Source organism: Geospiza fortis, unplaced genomic scaffold, assembly GCF_000277835.1.
Source record: "Geospiza fortis unplaced genomic scaffold, GeoFor_1.0 scaffold1912, whole genome shotgun sequence".
Classification (NCBI taxonomy): Eukaryota; Metazoa; Chordata; class Aves; order Passeriformes; family Thraupidae; genus Geospiza; species Geospiza fortis.
The window spans coordinates 1,044-11,264 of record NW_005055177.1 but is presented as its reverse complement, the minus strand read 5'-3'; the positions used below and the strand labels follow the sequence as shown (position 1 = coordinate 11,264).

Here is a 10,221-nt window from a genome sequence, read left to right as displayed (position 1 = left end):
TTCTTCTTCCCATAATCCCTTTCTCCCTTGTTCCCTTACCCTGTCCCAAGACCCTCAATTGTGTTCTGGCTTCTCCTCTTCCTATCCTCAAATTACCCTGGCTCTGCCCCCTGTATCTCCTTCTGCTCTGCCCCCTGGCCAAACCACTGCCCCTCTCGGTGCTTTCGCTCCCTGCCTTGGCTCTGCCCTTCACCCTTTGGGACCATCCCTCCCACCTTGGTTTCCCACGCTCCTCCTTCCAGTTCCCACAGTACTGTGGAAAAAGGGAAGGATGAGGTGGAAGACCGGATGTCGGACGGTGGCAACCCAGTCATCTTCACAGCACCCGTTTCTTACAGCGCTAGGGAAAAGCGTCCCAAGTGGACACCTTTCCCCTACCACAACATCAAAGAATTGTTCAAAACCCAGAAGGAGGTTGGTCGATCAAATGAATATTTTAAAGGCTTTCTAAGGACCACCCTTTCGGCAAATGTCCTAGTTCCCGGAGACCTGAAAGAAATATTTTCCAGCCTATGTGGTCCATCAGAATATAGGCTGTGGATGAAAGCTTGGCGGGAACAGTTCGTCAACCTCCTTCCAGCTTTATGGGAAAATGAAGGAACAGCAAACAACAAAGATGACAAGCCCCTCAGTATAGAACATCTCATGGGGGAGGATGTGTGGGAGCAATCCACAACTCAGGCTGAAAAAATTCCTAAGGCAGTCTTAGAAATAATTAAAATAGAAGCAGAAAAAGCTATTAACCTCCTACCCACTAAAGATCCTTTGCCCAGTCTTGTCTCTTTAAAGCAGAGATCCGATGAAGCATTTCTAGATTTTGTAGACAAGGTCAGAGAAGTTGTGAGAAGGAGAATTCCTAGATCAGAAGCCCAAGATGCCATCATTATAAACATCGTAACCGAAGGTGCAAATGAAGACTGCAAGACAGTCATTCTCAGCCTTCCTTCATTGCCACTACTATTGTTAGACTTAATTATGGAGGAATGTAACAGGAAAGTGAGAGTTCCTCAAGTAGAAGTGCTGGGAGACAGCAGTGGTGGATGCTCAACTACCCCCCACCTCACCGCGAGTGCCAAGACTATATCCCTGCTTTCACTGCAAGCAGAAGGGACATTTTTTAAGGGACTGTCCCTATCTGGGGAAAGCCCCCCCGGTTCCACCAAAAGGGGAGAGATGGGGAGAATGACCAACATAAAAACCTGCGCATGAGCGTGATACTGCCCCGCTTGAGGACATAAGGGGGAAAAGCCGCAGAGAAGATAGTTGTGAACAAGCCCTCTGAAATATCACCCCATCGCCATGGGAGGACCCAGACGATGTTGCTGTAGCCTCCAACCGAAAGAGGATAAAGGAACAAGAGGACTCAGAACTCCCATATTTATTTTCTTTATTTTCTGATGAAAGTCATTATTAAGTTTCCCTAATGTGTTTTCCTTCTTTTATGTTCAAGTGGCATCCATACGAGACAACATGTGGAGACATCAGGTTACTCCTGGTGTTCCTCCAGTCCCGGATTTTCGAGGTGTGGATTGTCCCTCAACTGAAGCAAAATGTTTGGGTAACCCTTGCACGTGTGCTGCAGCGAGACCACCTATGTCTACCAATGGCTTCAGCTGATGACCTGATGTTGACCTGCCTAGTAGGCATCCCACTTTCATTAGATCAGTACCCTTCACATCTCCGGTCCCTTGTAAGCAATACAAACCAAAACCCTCCCCCAAATCTCAAGAAATACCTCCCTATTAACAATCCTTTAGTTTTGTGGGACAAATGGTCCTCTAGATTGCCTCGACTGGAAAGAGAGCCCATGGAATTTGAGTTGTTAGGTTCAACGATAGCCCCTTTTTATGTTCATTTCCCTTATAAGCCCCATTTTCACCCTGAAACTTATATTTCTGTTGATTTACCATAAAGAATTTCAAGCAGCCTCATGGTGTAAATCTATCATCCAGCTACCTTTCTCCTATTCCAGTGGGTGCCTTGTACCCCTGAAACTCCCAAAGAGAATTTTCTTTATTTGTGGGCAAAGAGCCTGGGCGGGAATCCCCTCTCGTCTTATAGGAGGTTCTTGTACTCTTGGTCAGCTGTCCCTGTTTTCCCCCAACCATACCCAAATTGTTAATTGGAAATCTAAATTGAATAATTCAGCCTCTCTAAAAATTAAACTCAGCACAATAAAATTAGATGAGAACTGTGATCCAAAAGTAGAAACCTGGTCCAAACCAACAAAAACAGCTGTGTCTATATTTTTGCCGTGGGTAGCAGCTGCAAAAGCACTCAGAGAATTGGGACATCTTGAGTGCTGGGTGGTAAAACAGGCCAACTTAACATCAACAGTGATCAGTGACCTCCTAGAAGAGGAGGACGCAACTAGGAAGGCGACTTTACAGAATTGGGCAGCCATTGATTTTTTATTGCTGGCACATGGGCATGGATGCCAAGAGTTTGAGGGACTGTGTTGCTTCAACATCACCAACAAAAGCCAAAGCATCCACGCCTCGATCAATAAGATGAGAAACCTTATGCAAGAGATAAAAGAGGACACCAGAGACTGGTTTTCAAACATCTTTAAAGAATGGGGTTTGTCCGGATGGATGTCATCTGTCATCAAAGACATTTGTTTAGTTGTTTTAATTCTGTTTTTAATTTCTGTTGTTACTAGCATTTGTAAAAAACTGTTTGTTAAAACTGTTACCAGCTGCAGCCAAGAACCTTTTCCCCTTCAGCGATGGTGGGAAGAATCTGAAGTTTAATTAGCTGCCACTGCTATCATCCCCTCAACGCTATCATAAAAATTAAACAAAAAAGGGGGAATTGTCAAAGTAGGGTTTTGAAGATTATATATTTAGTCTCTCCCTAAAGTTGTTTACCACCTGTCTTCCTGCCTTTTCTCCGTGGCAGTTATGATAATTCCAGATCCTTCCCTGTCTATCCTCCGAAATCCTGCCCCTGCAGCCTGGGGACGTGGCCACTCCTGATGCCCACCGAGAGTGAAAGGGGATCTGAGCACGTGGGCAACTGACACCACCCCCTCCTCCCATGATCAGGACTCAGCGTCAACCCACCAAAGCCCCTCACTCACTCCCCTTTGCAGCTGGACAGGGGAGAGAAGATTTAACAAAATGTTCATGAGTCGAAATGAAGACCAGGAGAGAGATCACTCATCAAATACTATCACGGGCAAAACAGGCTCAAACTAAAGATATGCATTGAATTTGTTACACTAACAAAGTCAGAGCAGGATAGTGAGAAGTAAAATGAGACCCTTAAAACACCTTCCCCTTACCCCTCCCTCCTTCCTAGCTCTACCTCCTACCCTAGTGATGCAAGGAGACAAGGAATGGAGGTTATGGTCATTTCATCATCCATGCCATCTCCTGCTGTTCAGGGACAGGAGTTGTTCCCCTGCTGCATCATGGGATCCCTCCCATGGGAGACAGTTGTTCTCAAACTTCTCCAATGTGAGTCGATCTCACGAGTAACAGTCCTCTGCAAACTGCTGCAGCATGAGTCCATCCCACAGGCAGCAGTCCTCCTCAAACTGTTGCACTGTGGGTCACTCTTCCACAGGGTGCAGTCCTTCAAGGACGGGCTGCTCCAGCATGGGCCCCTCATGCCTTGGGTCACACACAGGGTCATGCACAGGGTCAGCAGCCTCCTCTTGGGCATACAACTTCTCTGGCATGGGTCTCCTCCATAGGCTTCATGTGGACCTCTGCATTCCTGTGGATCTCCATGGGCTGCAGGGGGACAGCCTGCTTCACCATGGTCTTCACCACAGGCTGCAGAGGAATCTTTGCTCTGGTGCCTGGAGCACGTCCTCTCCTTCTTCATCGACCTTGGTGTCTGCATAGTTGTTCTTCTCAGATGTTCTCCCTCTGCTCTTCTCTGGTCACAATTACAACTACCTAACAACTTTGTTTGTTTTTCATTTCTTCTTAAATATGTTATCACAGAGGCATTACTATTTCTAATTTGCCTAGCTTTGGCCAGTGACACGTCCATATTTGGAGCCACCAGGTATTGGCTCTGCCAGACACGGAGGAAGCTTCCAGCAGGTTCTCCCAGAAGCCACCCCTGTAGCCCCCCTCCTACCAAAACCAGGCAATGCAAACTCAATACAGGAATAGACTATTTCTTATTTCAAAATGCTGTGCAGAAATACTGAGATTCTTTTATGCTTATCACTTTTTCTAGAAGAAAGAGGGCAAATATTGCTAGTTGGTACACAAGGTCAGTAAGAAACTCTTTTGAATAGAAGTAGCAGCAGTGTGTTAAATGACCTTGTCAATAAGTCTTAGAGTTCTTTTGTATGCTGATGGGTTATGATGACTCATATCCTGCCATCTCCCTATTTTATTTTAATACTTGATGTAAATATTAAATTTAAATTGTAACACAATGTTTCTGCCACTTTCAGAGGGGACAGACATTTCACCTTAAATGACTGTCCTAGGGTGACATTATGATGCTTGTATCCCCATTCATGTGTTCTGTTTATGCTGGATATTATGTTCTGTGCCTTCAAGACTGGCTCTGAAGAGTGAATGTTTTGTTTTGGTTTTGCTATCAGCCACTCCCCCACGGCTGGCGGGACACACAGATGGGGCAGTACATAGTGCTGCTTTTGCTTTTTGCTTTGCTTTTCGCTTTGCTCTTGCTCTTGATTTTTGCTTCTGCTCATTAGTTAGTTTAGCTAAGAGGTCCGAATTTTTCCCTGGATTGTTTTTCCTTTCCTTTTTTTGGAACTACTCGAACCTGCTCTGGACTGGGACCAAGAGTGAAGGAAAGCAAAGGCTGAAAAGCCTCATCCCCTGCTCCTCCTCTAACAAGCTGGATGCATAACCATAGCCATGAACCATTCATACCTGAAACAGACCCCAGCATGTTTATAAACTTCTTACAAATCATTACCACCGAGTCCAGCAGGATAGCTATTCTGGTCACTGCCTCTCTGCTGTAAAAACTATGTATTAGGGACAATACTAGAACTATTTCTAGATAAGAAAATAAACCTAGCGACCATAGAGGTATTAAGATCTCAAAAAAACCTAGGGACCAGAAATGCATGCAAGTCTTCACCCCAAGAGACATTATGAATTCAAAAAACATGGCTATTAATTGCTTTATAGCAACACAGAGTAGTGGCAACGAAAATGCACTCAAAACAGGGTTTTTTCCACACTCTCTCGAGCCCTATGTTGGGCGCCAAATTTTGTCCTGGTTTAGGGCAAATTTGGGAGAAAATCTCCAAAAGGGGGTCCCTCCAGAAAGCAAACCCACATGACCCCTCCTGCCAACCGGTTCTTCACCGCTCTGAAAAGGATGACAAATTCAGAAAGTCTCTCTTGGAGGTGGTCACTCTGTTATCAGTTCCTCCAGCGCTGGGGGTAACTGCTGGAGGCCACAAGGTGCAAACTCTTTGTATTCAGGATCTTTCATTCACTGTACTGTAAACTGGTATGGAAATCTGTGGCTAGATTATTGCTGAATTATTTTCTCAATGACTAGAACCCAGAAATATCAAATGGTGTTTTCAGTGGTCTGGAAGCTTTCAGATAAGAATGGCTGCTGTCTTCCTTATTATTCAGGTAGTCTTATTTTCTTAAACATCCTAAGTAGTTTTTCTTTGCTGTCATTTTAATAACTTTCTAAACTGTTTTTTTAATAGGGATGTAAAACTTGAACATATTTTGACAGAGATGTGGAAAAAGCTTTTATGAAAGCCAGTGCAGAGCTCTCCAATCAGAAAACCAAAGCTTCCTTACTTGTATCTAATCAGAATGGAAATATCTATACCCTTTCAGTCTATGGCTCCCTTGCCTCTCTTTTAGCTCAGTAAGCATAAAATTGGAAAGTCATAGCTTTTTATAAGTAAGCACATAAAAGAATTTTTTTAAAACAGTCTTTTGTAATAGCACCATCTAGCAAACCTTTTCATACTAGAATGACTTAAATAGCAAGACTAAAATGAGAAAATTATTCTGTATATACAATTATGTCAAGTGGCAAGCAGATTCAAAACTTCTGTCAGAAGCCAATATCAAGCAGAAATTAGGATTTTGTTTGTAAGGTGGTGTATCTTTTCTCAGTCTCAGCGCGTATTCACTCCCAAACACACAAGTAGAAAAGAGAATCTGAATATCTTCAATGTTTCACTATAAACATAAAATCCCAGAATCGTTTGGGTTGAAAGGGACGTTAAAGCTCATCTCATTCCACTCCCCTGCCATGGGCAGGGACACCTTCTACTATAACAGGCTGCTCCAAGCCCTGTCCAACCTTGCCTTGGACACTTCTTGGGATGAGGCAGCCACAGCTTCTCTGGGCAACCCATGTCAGGACCTCACCACCCTTACCAGGAAGAATTTCTTCCTTATAACCCATCTAATCCTGCCCTCAGTCTAAAACTGTTTTCCCATATCCTAACACTATACTCCCTGATAACAAGTCCCTCTTCATCGTTCATGTTGGCCCCCTTTGGTGCTGGAAGGCTGCTATAATATTACCCTGGAGCCTTCTCTTTTTAAGGCTGAACAGTCCCAACTCTCTCAGCCTGTCTTCAGCCCTGTGATCAACTTAGTGGCCTCTGGACTTGTTCCAACAGCTCTGTGTCCTTCCTGTGCTGAGACCCCAGAGCTGGAGGTGCAGGTGGGGGTCTCACCTGAGCAGGGAAGAATCCCCCCCTCCCCTTCTGCCCACACTGCTTTTAACAGCCCAACACGGGAGGTTTCTAAGTACATGTGGCCAGGGCATGTTCAGCCTCTCACCTACCAGCATCCTCAAGTCCTGTTGTGGATTTTCTGGGTGGTGGTTTGGGTTTTGATTTGGTTTTTTTGCTTTTTGTTTTTTTATTTGTTTGGTTTAGAGGTTTTTTTCCCCCCTCTCTCTTCAATGACAGGCTCTTATAAAATCATGTTTAAGTTTTTAGGTCACTGAAAAATGACCTAAAATAAAAAATTAAAAGAAAAAAAATAAATATTTAGTTAATAATACTCTGGGTATTTGTTCTCTCTTGCTTAGGTAGCTTTGAAAATCATCATGTAACAGCAGTGTTTCAAATCCTATGTTTACAAGTCATCGTTGATGCCTTTTGCTCACTAAATGTGTATTGTAGTCAATATAATTTTGCTGGCTACTTTTTCTAACCAGTCTGTGCTTTCTAGGTATTTCAAATTGGCACCTTGGCTTAATTCTCACTTTAAGCAACTGTGCTTAATTTGCAGGTAGTCTCCAGAGCAGCTTTTAGAACAAAGAATTAGTGTGTTCTCATATGGCTCTGGCTTTGCTGCTACACTGTATTCCATCAGTTACACAGGATGCCACTCCTGGTGAGTGAATGCAAGAGATGTTAACTTACTGCCTTGTACATCTTACCTCTAAATGTATTGTTATGTACACCAGCATAAGTAAATCTCTATTCTTAGTGACAGTAGTATAAAACTGAAGATATTCCAGCTCCAGAGAATGCTTTAAGTTTCTCTTTGAGCAAATAGATAATATTCTTCAGATGCATTAAGCATTTTGCTTGAGTAACTGTGAATATCTTTAAATTACTAAAATTTTAGCTTCTCTAATGCAAAATTTTTTGAATGGTCTTGAAATGCTAACATGAGTGCGCAGTTCTCAGCACTGGTGCTACCTTACATGATTGTTTTATATTGTAGGTTCTGCACTGGACAAAATAACTGCTAGCCTTTCTGATCTTAAAACAAGACTTGACTCGAGGAAATGCATTGCACCTCATGTCTCTGTTGAAAATGTGAAGATTAGACAGGAAACACATATTTTGGGTAAGAAAATTATAAATAATTCATAGTCCTACAGCAAAATACTTATGGCTTAATTTGCATTACTTTAAATGATTCTCTTTCTACTTTGGAATAGCTTGTAAAGTGCTTTCCTATAGGTTGTGTTTATTGGCCTTGTATGGTTGAAAGGAAAATGCAGACTTGTTTTTTCTTACTACTTCCAAACTGTAAAGGCCTGTGTTGTGTAAAACTCACACCCTGAACCAACTAACAATATGCTATTGGCTTTTTTACAGCCAACTATATTCCACAGTGTTCAGTAGAAGATCTCTTTGAGGGAACATGGTACCTTGTTCGTGTGGATGCAAAACACAGAAGAACTTATTCACGGCACCCACTGATGGGTGATAGGTGAAGTTGTCCACCCAGGTGGTGGTCATGAGGTGAACACTCAGCTCTCTTTTTAGTTTGATATAAACAATAAAACAATTTATATTTTTTTCTTAGCACAGGTATTTATGTTAAATGAGGAAGTGGTTTAACAAGTTATATCAAGTACTTTGCTAAATATGTACAAGTCAGATGTAAAAAAAATGAGCATGGTATTTTAAAAAATATATTTCATCATAAAAAGAGTAAAATTGCACAAGAATGAAACAAGAATGAACTGTTTTTTTTCGCATAATTCTTTTGCATGAAGCATGACTGATTTAAATGACTTAAGACCAAGCAATGCAGTGTAGCATGAATGTTGTTTGAGAGTTGGACTAGACACGAATGATGAATATTTGTGAACTAGAAAACCATATTTAATGCTTTTTGGTTTTTTTCCCCTTCTTAGCAGATCCCAATCTCTGCCAAGAAAGTGCCACGAATCCCTGAAATAACAGAATCTGAAGGTGTTACTGTTGTAATTTCCAATGGGGATCATTGATACTTCTGAGGTAGGGAATGAAAAAAAGGTATGAGGGTAGGGCAAGAGAGAGAGGATTGCAGCAGTACTGAACTTTCAGTGTACAGTAGTAGTTCACTGGAGCATGCAAAAACAAATATGAGTAGATATAAGTAAAAAAATAACAGTTTACCAAAAAAATCAAATAGCAACAGGCAAAAAAATAACAGTAATAGTCACTAGTTACAAAGTTGCTGAAATCTTGTGGACTCCCTGGGAACAAAGAGAAACTCAAAATGGCAGAGTAACCAAGATGGCGCCCTCCCTACCCAACCACGTATAGGAAGACCAAGAGAAAAATTGTGGCAGCCTTTCAACCCCTCATCTCTCCAGCAGCAGCAGCTCTGTCAGTGAAGGTGGCTTGCACACTCCAGTAGCTGGTGCTCAGTCAAGGGCTAGAACTCATGAAGGAACTTCACCTTCCTCTCAGCAGGAGATGGCAAGGCAGCTGGCTAGGGCAACTCTGCCTTCTTGCTTTGGCCAGGTGCTGCTGGCAGACTGCAGTGACCACAGAGAATGGGGCCACGCCGCTCCTCTCAATGTGATGCTGCAGCTGCAGACAGGTGTTACAAAATTCACTCTGAAACAGTTTTTCATTGTGAAATGCAGCTTCTTGGGTTGCTGTAAGAATCCGTGTACCTCGGGCTGTTGTATAGGTCCAGTCCGGCTAGCTAGGACCCTAGCCCACATGGTCTTACATGGACAAAGCAAAAGACAAGAAACGCTCTTCTCCACGTGGGGATGAGTGTCCTGTTTATTGGCTTGGGAGGAGACACTTCAGTTTATAGCTACCTTCCAGGTGAACAAAAGAGGATGTGACCTTCTTGCAGTGGACTTTTATACCCGAGGAGGATGGGGGCGGGGGAAGAGGACCGCAGCCAATGGGATACCATTGAGGAGGGGCAAGGGGAGGGGTAACCAGGGCCCAAACCACCAGGGGGTATAGCAGAGGGATGCATGAGGGAAAGACTATGTGATGGGGAAGAGAAATAACAATCTACGTGACATAACATACTCAGTACAAATTTCCAATAACCCAGTGCAAAACAACAACTAAATAAACTATTTAGTGCAATACAACACCTCCCCCTTTTCTGTTAACAAAAATAAAAGGAAATGCATCGGACTATTTCTGCTGCAGATCATGAATTTGTCCACCACTCATGATTCGCGGGCCTGTCAATTTGATTTAGTTCCACACACTCTGTGCAGTTGACTTCTGAGGTACTGGAAACCAAACCATTGACAGCCTTTAAATGTATGTGACGTAGAATCCCGAACGCTAACATGACTAGAAAAAGAACAACAAAAAACAACAAAATAGTCCTAATTATAGAAGTCCACCACCCTGAGAGTCCCAGTCCTTGAACAGTCCGCTGAACCAGTACTTGGATTCCTGCTTGACTTGTCCGATCAGGCTTTTCACTTCTCGGAGAGCTGCATGGACGTTGGGTGCTTTTGATGCTAGGTTCAAGCAGCACAGTCCTTCAAATTCCTGGCACTCGTGTCCATGCAGCA

General features: G+C 43.0%; 1 pseudogene; it reads left to right on the top strand.

Moving 5' to 3' along the window:
- The first annotated feature begins 288 nt into the window (after positions 1-288).
- Positions 289-8,685, top strand: LOC102041776 (annotated as a pseudogene).
- The last annotated feature ends 1,536 nt before the right edge of the window (positions 8,686-10,221 follow it).